Source organism: Talpa europaea (assembly GCF_964194135.1).
Source record: "Talpa europaea genome assembly, chromosome: 12".
Classification (NCBI taxonomy): Eukaryota; Metazoa; Chordata; class Mammalia; order Eulipotyphla; family Talpidae; genus Talpa; species Talpa europaea.
In genome coordinates, this window is record NC_140079.1 from 81,408,436 (window position 1) to 81,418,701 (window position 10,266).

A 10,266-nucleotide genomic window follows, 5' to 3' on the forward strand; every position below is an offset into this window, starting at 1 on the left:
AATAGGTTGATTACAAAGTCTTATGGGAGAAATATAAGTAAATTACTCTTGGACATAAAATTTATTTCTGAATTTAAAACTGCAGCTATGAAATTCCTCCCACTCTCACTCGGATGTTTCATAAATAATCTGATATTGCAATATAGTGAAATCTCTTCATTATAAATGATATGTATGCCTTTTCTGCATTTGCTGAGCTTTCTATAAATGGGCAGAAATGTTAATATTGTATTCAGTAAACAAATACATTTTTTAATATGGATTGCCACAAATTCTGTTAAGGGACATGAGTGACAATGAGAGCAAAAGACAATCTATTCTTGAGGGTGCTGAGATCATTCAAGAAAGCTAAAATAAAAGCCAGTTTTTCTACTACTTCTTGCCCAGAATATGAGCAGGAAAACCCTCTAGGAGAGCCTGTCTGGGTCAGGGAGGAGTGACTGGGCCCCTGACCTTAGCCCTGCATCTCTGAAGGGCCATTTTGATTCTTACTGCCACCGTAATGGATGGCTCATCCCACCTTTAAAACTGACCCAGATGTCAAAAAATAAGATTCCTTTTCTTCAGTTTTATTAAAAAACCTGAAATGGTATGGCATATTCAGAAACTATCACTGAAATGTATAAAGAAAATATAGTTGGAAAACAAAGATAAGAATGTCAACTCAAATGACGATAAAACAATATAAATGCTAAAGATGGGGAGAAAAGTAAAACTAGGACCATCAGGAAAGATAAAATGGATTTCGGTATTTTTAAAATATAAATACAAGTTTTAATTCCACCCCCACCTGCGCCCCAATGGATCATCACATACACCCTACTGTGCTGACCACTTTTTAGAGTGGCCAGATCACTTTTTAGTGATCAGATGGCAGTGTAGCTGCACAGTTAGGACCCTGGACTTCAGACTTGGATTGAGTATTGGTGCTGCTCCACTGACTTTATAGTGTTAGAAATGTTATTTAATCTTTCTTAGCTATTTTTCACCCGTAAAATGGGAATCTTAATCATTAGATTAACATTGATGTTTTATGAGTTGTGTAAGCAATGTACAAAAACCTCTTGGCACACAGCCTACATGAATCAGCTGATAAATTAAGAACTATACCTCTTAGTGATAACACAATATCTCGTCGAATCTATACGATTGCAAAACATTTAGAAGCGAAACTTATTGCACGGTTATAATCTGGTATAGATTTTGTAATCCAACTTGATGAGAGCACTGATATTCCAGTTGTGCAACACTCTTGGTTTATGTCAGATATGTGTGGCAAGATGATTTTTTTATAGAGGATCTTTTGTGTTGTTTAAACTTTTTTTTTTTCTAAGATGTATTTATTTATGCATATAAGAGCTGGGGTACAGGCCAGAGATGCAGGGGGTGAGAGGATTCACCAGAGACAGAGTGGGGGAACAGAACAGGCAGAATGACTGAAATACACTGCTGAGGGGACCAGGTGGCGAGACAGGAGAGGTCTGCTTCACCATGTGGGTTTCTTTTGTGCTGCAGAACTTGTGCTGCAGAGGCTGTGGATTGCTTCATAGTGCGGTGCTTAACCCCTTGCACCACTAGGGAGGCCCTGTGTTGTTTAAACTTAAATTCACATGTAACTGAACTAGATTTATTTACTGCATTAGAAAAGTGCATTGTTGGTCAATATAAATTAAACTGGAAAAACTGGAAAGGAATTACAAGTGATGGAGCAGCAAATATGACTGGAAAAATTAGCAGAGTTATTGAAAAATTGTTAGAAGCAACCCATAGCGGTACTCTTTGGAACCACTGTTTTATTCATCAAGAAGTTTTGGCATCCAAAGACATTCCACCAAGTCTAATGGATGTATTTTAAAAATGCAGTTAAAATTTTATTAAAGGAAGCTCATTGAACGGCCGACTTCTTGAAATATTTTGTTTAGAGATTGGAGTGAACCACGCCCACTTACTATTTCTTTTCTTTTTTTTTTTTAATTTTCAAAAAAAATTTTTTTTTTAGAAGCATTTTATTTATTTGTTTGTTTGTTTGTTTATACATGCACTGGGTACAGTCAGAAGCGCGGGAGGGTGAGAGAATTCACCAGAGCCAGAGCGGGGAGCAGAGCAGGCAGAAGGACCAAAGTACACTGCTGAGGGGAGCAGCGGGCGGCAGGAGAGGTCTGCGCGCCATGTGGGACCCTCCTCTGGTGGCTGGGGAGCAGCCGGGGATCAAACTGGCGCTGCAGAGGCTGTGGGCAGCTTCGCAACCCAGCGCTCAACTGCTGCGCCACCGGGGAGGCCCCCCACTTACTATTTCATGCAGAAGTTGGGTGGCTGTCTCAAGGAAACGTATTGGGCAGAGTATATGAACTCAGGAATGAAATTTACATTTTTCTTATTGAAAATCAATCTCATTTGGCAACTGTTTTTGAAGATGACATTTGGGTAACAAAATTGGCATATTTAAGTGATATTTTTGGCATTCTTAATGAATTAAATTTGAAGATACAGGGGGAAAGCAATAATATATTTCACTATCTTGTGCGTATTCTTGGGTTCCAAAAGACATTATTGCTGTGGCAAGCAAGACTTAAAAAATAATCAGCCTAGGGCCTCCCTGGTGTCACAGTGGGTTGAGCACAGCGCTGTGAGGCTGTCCGCAGCCTCTGCAGCACAGGTTCCATTCCTGGCCGGCCAGGGAGAAACCCACATGGCGTGGCAGGCTTCTCCTGTCTCGCCCGCTGCTCCCCTCAGCAGTGTTTTAGGTCGTTCTGCCTGTTCTACTCCCTGCTCTGTCTCTGGTGAATTCTCTTGCCCTCCCATGCTGCTGGCCTGTACCCCAGTTCTTGTATAAATAAATAAATAAATCTTTAAAAAAAAAAATAACCAGCCTTTCTACAATATGTTCCCTACATTGTTGCAACACATTGAAGAGAATATTGCTGATCAAGACTGCTTAAAAGAAATAAGGTTAGGGCCTCTCTGGTGGTGCAAGGGGTTATAAGACGCAACCTATGAAGCAATCCGCAGCCTCTGCAGCACAAGTTCAATCCCCAGCCAGGGAGCTACCCACATGGCCCAGCAGACCTCTCCTGACTCGTCTGCTGCTCCCCTCAGCAGTGTGTTTCAGTCAGGTCTGTCCTGTTCTCCACTCTGTCTCTGGTGAATCCTTTCACCCCCACACCTCTGGCCTGTACCACAGCTCTTGTATGTATAAATAAATAAATAAATCTTTTTTTAAAAATCAGGTTAGAGATAATGTTGCATCTCACTTCCTTGTCTCAAACTTTTCACCATTGCTTCCCAGAAGAGAAATTTGAATTCTTAAAGGAAAATAGTTGGATAAAAGATCCATTTGCTTTTCAAACCCCAGAATCAATAATTGAGTTAAACTTGATACCCACAGAAGAGAATGAATTATTGCAACTTACTTTGTCATTCACGCTGAATATTTATTATAAGACACTAAGTTAATCAGCATTTTGGATTAAGATTAAAGATGAATTTCCATTGCTAAGTAAAAAGAGTATATTGCTATTATTAGCATTCACAACTATCTATTTGTGTGAATTAGGATTTTCAATATTTTTTTTTAAAAGATTTATTTATTTATTTATTTATACAAGCACTGGGTACAGTCAGCAGCGCGGGAGGGTGAGAGGATTCACCAGAGCCAGAGCGGGGAACAGAACAGGCAGACTGATGAAGTACACTGCTGAGGGGAGCAGCAGGCATGGCAGGAGAGGTCTGAGCACCATGTGGGACCCTCGCCAGTGGCCAGGGATCAAACCAGCGTTGCAGAGGCTGCGGGCAGCTTCGCAGCCCAGTGCTCAATGGCTGCGCCACCAGGGGAGGCCCCAGATTTTCAATATTGACACAATTAAAAGCAAAGCAAAGCAATCAGTTCAATAGTGCTCCTGACATGTGTAGCCTTGTCTTCTGTGTTCCTAACTGGAATGAACTTATGAACAGGCAGGCACACCCCTACACTAAATATCACCTTTACAAAATTTTGGTTTTGTACTTTCTAGGTTTTTTTTTTGTATATTGTAGTTCAATATTAATAAAACTATAGCTGGAATTTACTAGGTTTCATTTCCATATAGCATTGGTTCATGAAACTTGTTTTAGTTTCATAGATGTGTGTATAGGGTAATAATGTAAAATATATTCCTGTGAGTTAAAATAATCTTGACAATTTTACACACACATCTGTTACCTGACCCCTGCCGCTGCCTTGCTTCTTCCTTTTAGGCAGAACCCCTTCAAGTTCAGTTATTCACCATCTATGTATGGGTGAGCTTTTCCCTCTGTTATAATTACTAGAAGCAAAACTTGATGCTAATCATGATTTTACATCCTCCTCTTATTTAAGCATGGATGTGTGTCTTAATTTTGGCTAAATAGTGAGATGTGTAGGGCGGTCTATTGGGTAATTCTATTGGGGTAATTCTCTTGCTCTCAAAAAAGAGACACAAGAGAGAAGGTAGTGGTCTAGTTAATAATTCTCCTTAAAACACCTTAAAAACACTGGCCAACTAGGGTAGCAAAACTGAAAGCCATAGGCAGGATCTACAAAACCAGGTGATGGTATCTCTGACACAAAACTAACAGAGTCTTAAGTAATGTAAAAGGAAGCAGAGAAAGCAAGAGGCATCTGAAAGACCTGAGAACTGCAAAATAATCTCAAGCATTCATGCAAAATTTTAGTGGGCTATATTGAGAACAACTGAAAATGGGGGAAATAGACTTCAATAAAGGCTGTGTTAAAGTCTGAGTCCTGTGAAATAGAATCGAAGCTAAGACAGGGAAAAGAGAGCCCAATTCTATCTTAGCCTTCTCGATGATTGCTTTATTTGGCTTCCTCTACTCAGAATCAAGATCTTTTTGGCTCCTCATTGGTGACAACTGACCTTTGGTCAAGTATGCACAAGCACCATTCTTTGGCTGGGAATTTAGGGTTTACTTACGAAGCCGTCATTCTCAATTAAGTCTTGGACCTGATAACCCCTAGCTCTGTGATTATCGGCAGGAGACACGAATTTCTTTAAACAATATCAAGGAAGCCCCTCAACGCACTTAGTGTTAAGTTGGTGGTTATTTGTGCTGTTTTCATTTTCTCCCTTCAAGGAATCAGAGCTTAGCAAGAGCTACCCGCATCCATATAGCCCTTATGTTCATTTCCCCACAAACCTTACACAAGTCAGTACATTCCTTCCACATGTCCCATCCCAGTTTACCACAGAGAATGTCACAACTGAACAGCCACCACACACCGGGGGCTATCAATAGCAGCCTTGTCCACAGTCTATTCTGATAGTCAGCTGTCGAGGACCACTTACACACCAAATGTCTTTGTAGAGGCTGAGCCAAACAGAACCATGTGATTTGCTAAGGGCATGCCCTTCACGGGCAGGAAAGAAACAGGAGACCATAGGGCAAGAGCAGAGCATGGATGTTGCCTCAGATAGCCTAGCTATGACCTGATACTTGGAGGGAGGGTTATAGCGCTTCCTCCTTATCAATCAGTTGAGATGACTGGGTGGGTGTGGAGGCAGGTCCTGGGTGAGGCAAGCCCCCATCATCTGAAGAGGTCTCTAGTGTCTCAAGAGCAACTAGGGGATGGGCATGCCAGCTTGGCAAAACGCATCTGCACAGGGACCAGCATACAACAGACACAGTCAGTGAGTATTTACTGAATGTTTATTATAAGCCAGGCAGTCAGCAGAAGCAGGACTTCAGCAGCACCCAGAGTACCCTCCCTCTTTCTAGCAAACAGGCCCAAGTCATCCTTCCTCAACAACTCCATTCCACCAGGCAGGGCTAACCAGACCATGACCTCCCTGCTCCCAATTACCATTCACTTTTAATTCAGCTGCAACTCCAACTGAAACTCATTCTACCTGCTATTATCTATAGGAGAGATCTGTGTCCAGGGTGACTGGGAACGGGTACACACATACTGCTTAGACCAAGATTCAACTTGGTCCAATTCCTTCTATGGACATAACTGCCCTCATTCTTGTGGGTAACAGAATTAGAAACCAATCTACAGTTTGGCCATTTTCTATACTCCCCTAAGGTTAGTCCTCTTTCTCTTCCCTTGATAAATGCATTCTTTCTACCAGCTAACCCTGATGGTACGAGAATCGAAACAAAAACAATGTGGAACATGTTTTAAGAAGTTGTAGATTGAGTAAGGCAGCAGGAACATAGACCATTCAGTCTCTGAACCCCAACTCTGACAAAATATATAAATACCTTAAGTCAATTTCTTCTCACAGAGTTTAATACTCAAGATGGAACAATAACAGGAGCATTATAGTACTGGGATAATCATTTTTAGAAAAAGGTTCATTGCTGAGGTACCAAAACAGACGTCATGCTGAAGAGTTCTCTCTCTCTCCCCCACTGTGCTTGTCCCTGAATAGATAAGCTATCAAACAAGGTGGAAACTACAAATAAAGCTTATTTAAATCTATTGCATTCACACGGCATCCCACAGAGTCAATGTTCCGAGCTTCAAATGAAGAATGAGTGCCATCCAAAGGCTCTCCCGTGTCTAGATTTTCAAACGCAAAGATGGTAAACAAAAGAATTTCTCAATGGTGAAACAGAGATCTATTTGTTGTGGATTCTCCAGTGTTTCTAAAGCTGAATTCAAACTGAAGGATTTCGACCTGTCTGTGAGTTTGATGGTATAAGTTGGGAAAAAAGGCTTGAGGTTGTTATTACATTCTTTACAGGAGCAGGGTTTCTCTTCAGGAAGGCTTCTCTAAAATCGAGTAAGAGCTGTTCTACAACAGAAACATCTACACACTTAAGGTATTTATGGGCTCTGTCCTCTCATGACTTCGTAGATGTTTAAAGAGGCTGCAACTCCAACTGAAACTCATTCCGCATTCTTTACACTGAAAGGGTTTCTCACCAGTATGGATTCTTTGATGTTGATTAAGATGTGACTTCAGAGTAAAGGCTCTGCCACATTCATTACACTGATGTGACTTCACGTTGGAATAGGTTTTTTGATATTGTTTTATGTGGGAACAGTGGCTAACATTTTCTCTACATATATCACATTTATAGGTTTTCTCTGCAGTATGAGTTCGGTAGTGCTGAATAAGGTCTGAACTATAACTAAAGGTTTTGCCACATATATCACACTTATAAGGCTGCTCTTGTAACTCAATCTTCTTATCTTCCATCACTGTTAGGTTCCAACTATATGCTTCCTCACAAATGCCATTTTTTTCATTTTTCTGACCCATGTGGAGTACCTGATGTTCAATTAGACTAACATATTGGAAAAATATTTCTCCACATTCATGACATTGATGAGATTTCTCTCTAGAGTGGAGTCTCAGGTGCCCAGCCAGGTGTGAACGCCTCCCAAAGCCTTTCCCACACTCATTACACTTAAAGGGTCTCTCCCCACTATGCACACTCTGATGTTGAACAAGATGGGACCTCACTCTAAAAGCTTTCCCACATAAATGACAGGTATAGGGTTTCTCACCAGTGTGGACTCGTTGATGTTGAGTTAGGTGCACACGTTGATTGTAGCTCTTCCCACATTCATCACACCTAAATGGCTTTTCTCCAGTGTGGATTCGCTGATGTTGAATAAGATGTGCACTCTGAATAAAGCTTTTTCCACACTCATTACACTTATGTGGCCTCTCTCCTGTGGAGGACTTTTTGTGGGCATATGTGACATCATTGAAATTGAGTCTCTTTGAGGAGGGTTGTCCCAGTATCTCTTTCATGGGAATGCCCTGCTTTCTATCCAACTTGTCTTGTTCATGGCCTTCTCCAAAATCTTGAGAAACATTTCTTTGGATTCTCCCTGATAGGTTCAAGTCTTCTGAAAATTCTGAAATTTTCTTCTTCATATTCAATTTTGTAGTCTTACTTCTTTTGTCACTGCCTGAAGAAATAAAGAGAAAATGCAAATGCCATTAGTTCTTTTAAAGAAAGAAAAACAAGCTGTCAGGAAAAGGGTTAATCAGATAAAACTATGATGCAAAAGGAGTGACAAAGAGGGTGCATGTACTCGGTGCTAAGAGTGAAAAGAACCTTTTGGTATTTGTCCTGTGCAAAAAAACAAGACAAAGAAGAGGCTTGCTCAAGAGGGTAATGAGAATGAATGAGGTTAGGCAACCACAGGGCTTAGGAAACACTTTTATTAGATAGAAAGGAGAGAAAGTAGGAGCAGAGGCAGGAAGTATGGAGGGGATCTTAACACATGATTTAGGCAGACAGAACAAAAATACATGACTGGATGGGGAGAGCTGACAAAACTGGAAGAATGGGAAACAGGATTATAAAGATATGGAGCTGGAAGAATACCTGATTAGGAAGTAGAAAAAGAGAAATGAGCCAGTAAAAATATTGTCAAGGTAGGTAATATATTAATCTTGGCTCTCTTCAGTCTTGGTCAACACTCAACTTTCAGTTTCCTTCCTTTGGGAATTCTTACCTTCGGTGCTGTCCTCTATGCCCAACAGGCCATTAACTCCACAAGGGCATGGACTATATATGCTCTTTTTATGGCTGTAACCCAAGTACCTAGCATAAGAGGCTCTCAACAAATACAGCTAGATGAACACACAATGTATACTTCCTCTGATCAGAAAATGGGGGGAGGTAGGTGAGTATAATCAGGAAACCAGTTATCCAAACAATTTCAGGGAAGCTATAACAAAGATACTATTTACAGAGACTGCTTTCCAAGCCCAGAGTGCTGTTGGATGAATATCCCCTCATGAAAAGTCACCAACTAGGATGGGCTAGAACTGGCTAAGGAGGTAACTCAGCTTATTCCAGAACTAAAGACATTATGAACTTCATAAACTTCTATTCCATGATGGAAGAGGTGGCAATTGTCTATTGAGGCAAATGACAAGCTGAGCTTGAGGACATCAAAGATAGCATTTAAAAAGAAATATGCTTGGGGGGGTGGGGGGCGGGAGGGGAGGGATTGGGATCAGAACGGGGGGGTTGCAATTGTATGGGGAATATAAAAATAAAATGTATTATTTATAAAAAATAAAAAAATAAAAAGAAATATGCTGGCTAGTTTTAAAGTTATCTGAAGAATATTAATAAGAACCTTTAAGTTCACAGCAGTTTATCGTCATCTCATCCTTATACAATTGAACAGATTTTAAAAAAATAAACAAGCAGGAAACTTAATCTTATAATCAAATTGATGAAAATGAATATATAGCACAGAATTCTCTTCTGCTTACTCAATTTTTTAAAAAAGAACTTTTGGTAACTCTGGAAGAAATTTAGCAAAACAAACTCTCATATCTGGTGGGATTGTTTTATTTATTTATTTATTTTTTTATTAAGGCATGTTTTATTTATTTGTTTGTTTGTTTGTTTGTTTTATACATGCACTGGGTACAGTCAGAAGCGCGGGAGGGTGAGAGAATTCACCAGAGCCAGAGCGGGGAGCAGAGCAGGCAGAAGGACCGAAGGACACTGCTGAGGGGAGCAGCGGGCGGCAGGAGAGGTCTGCGCGCCATGTGGGACCCTCCTCCGGCGGCCGGGGAGCAGCCGGGGATCGAACCGGCGCCGCGGAGGCCGCGGGCAGCTTCGCAACCCAGCGCTCAACCGCTGCGCCACCGGGGAGGCCCTGGTGGGATTGTTTTAAAAAGCAATTTGGTAGTAATGTATCAAGTGTTTTTGGCCTTTCCTCACTTGTGGGCTTCTAAGGAAATAGAAAAAGGTACTAACCACAGTTTCAGGACAAAAGAGAAAAAATTAGAAGTTCAACTGGGTAACAGTTGAGTAAATGATGTCTCCACACAGCAGGTTGTCAAAATAACAAAAAGGAGGGCTGAGGGCATCGGGCAATGAGTATGTGTAATATTATCTCATAGCACCCTAAGAGACAAAATGTAAAAAAGGCTTATGAAAATACAATAACAACAGTTCTATTATGATGGTGGGATTTTAGATGATTTTTTTAATCTCCCACTTTTTCCTTTAAACTTCCTGCACTATTATTTTATTGTATCAAAAAGAACATAAGAGAACCAAACTCCTCATGTTCTACAATAGAAAGTCAATGGACAATGTTAAACAACAGCAGTGTTATTTAGAAATACAGAATTATCTGAAGAACTGATGAGAAGGCTGAAAGCGGATGCCTCTGGGGAAAGGCAAGGGGGTGGGGGGAATAGTGTAGAGGGCATAGGGTATTGCTATTCATATGAGAACTACTGGATAAACAACAGACTGTAATCTTTGCCCCTTCCCACTGCTTCCAGTATCACA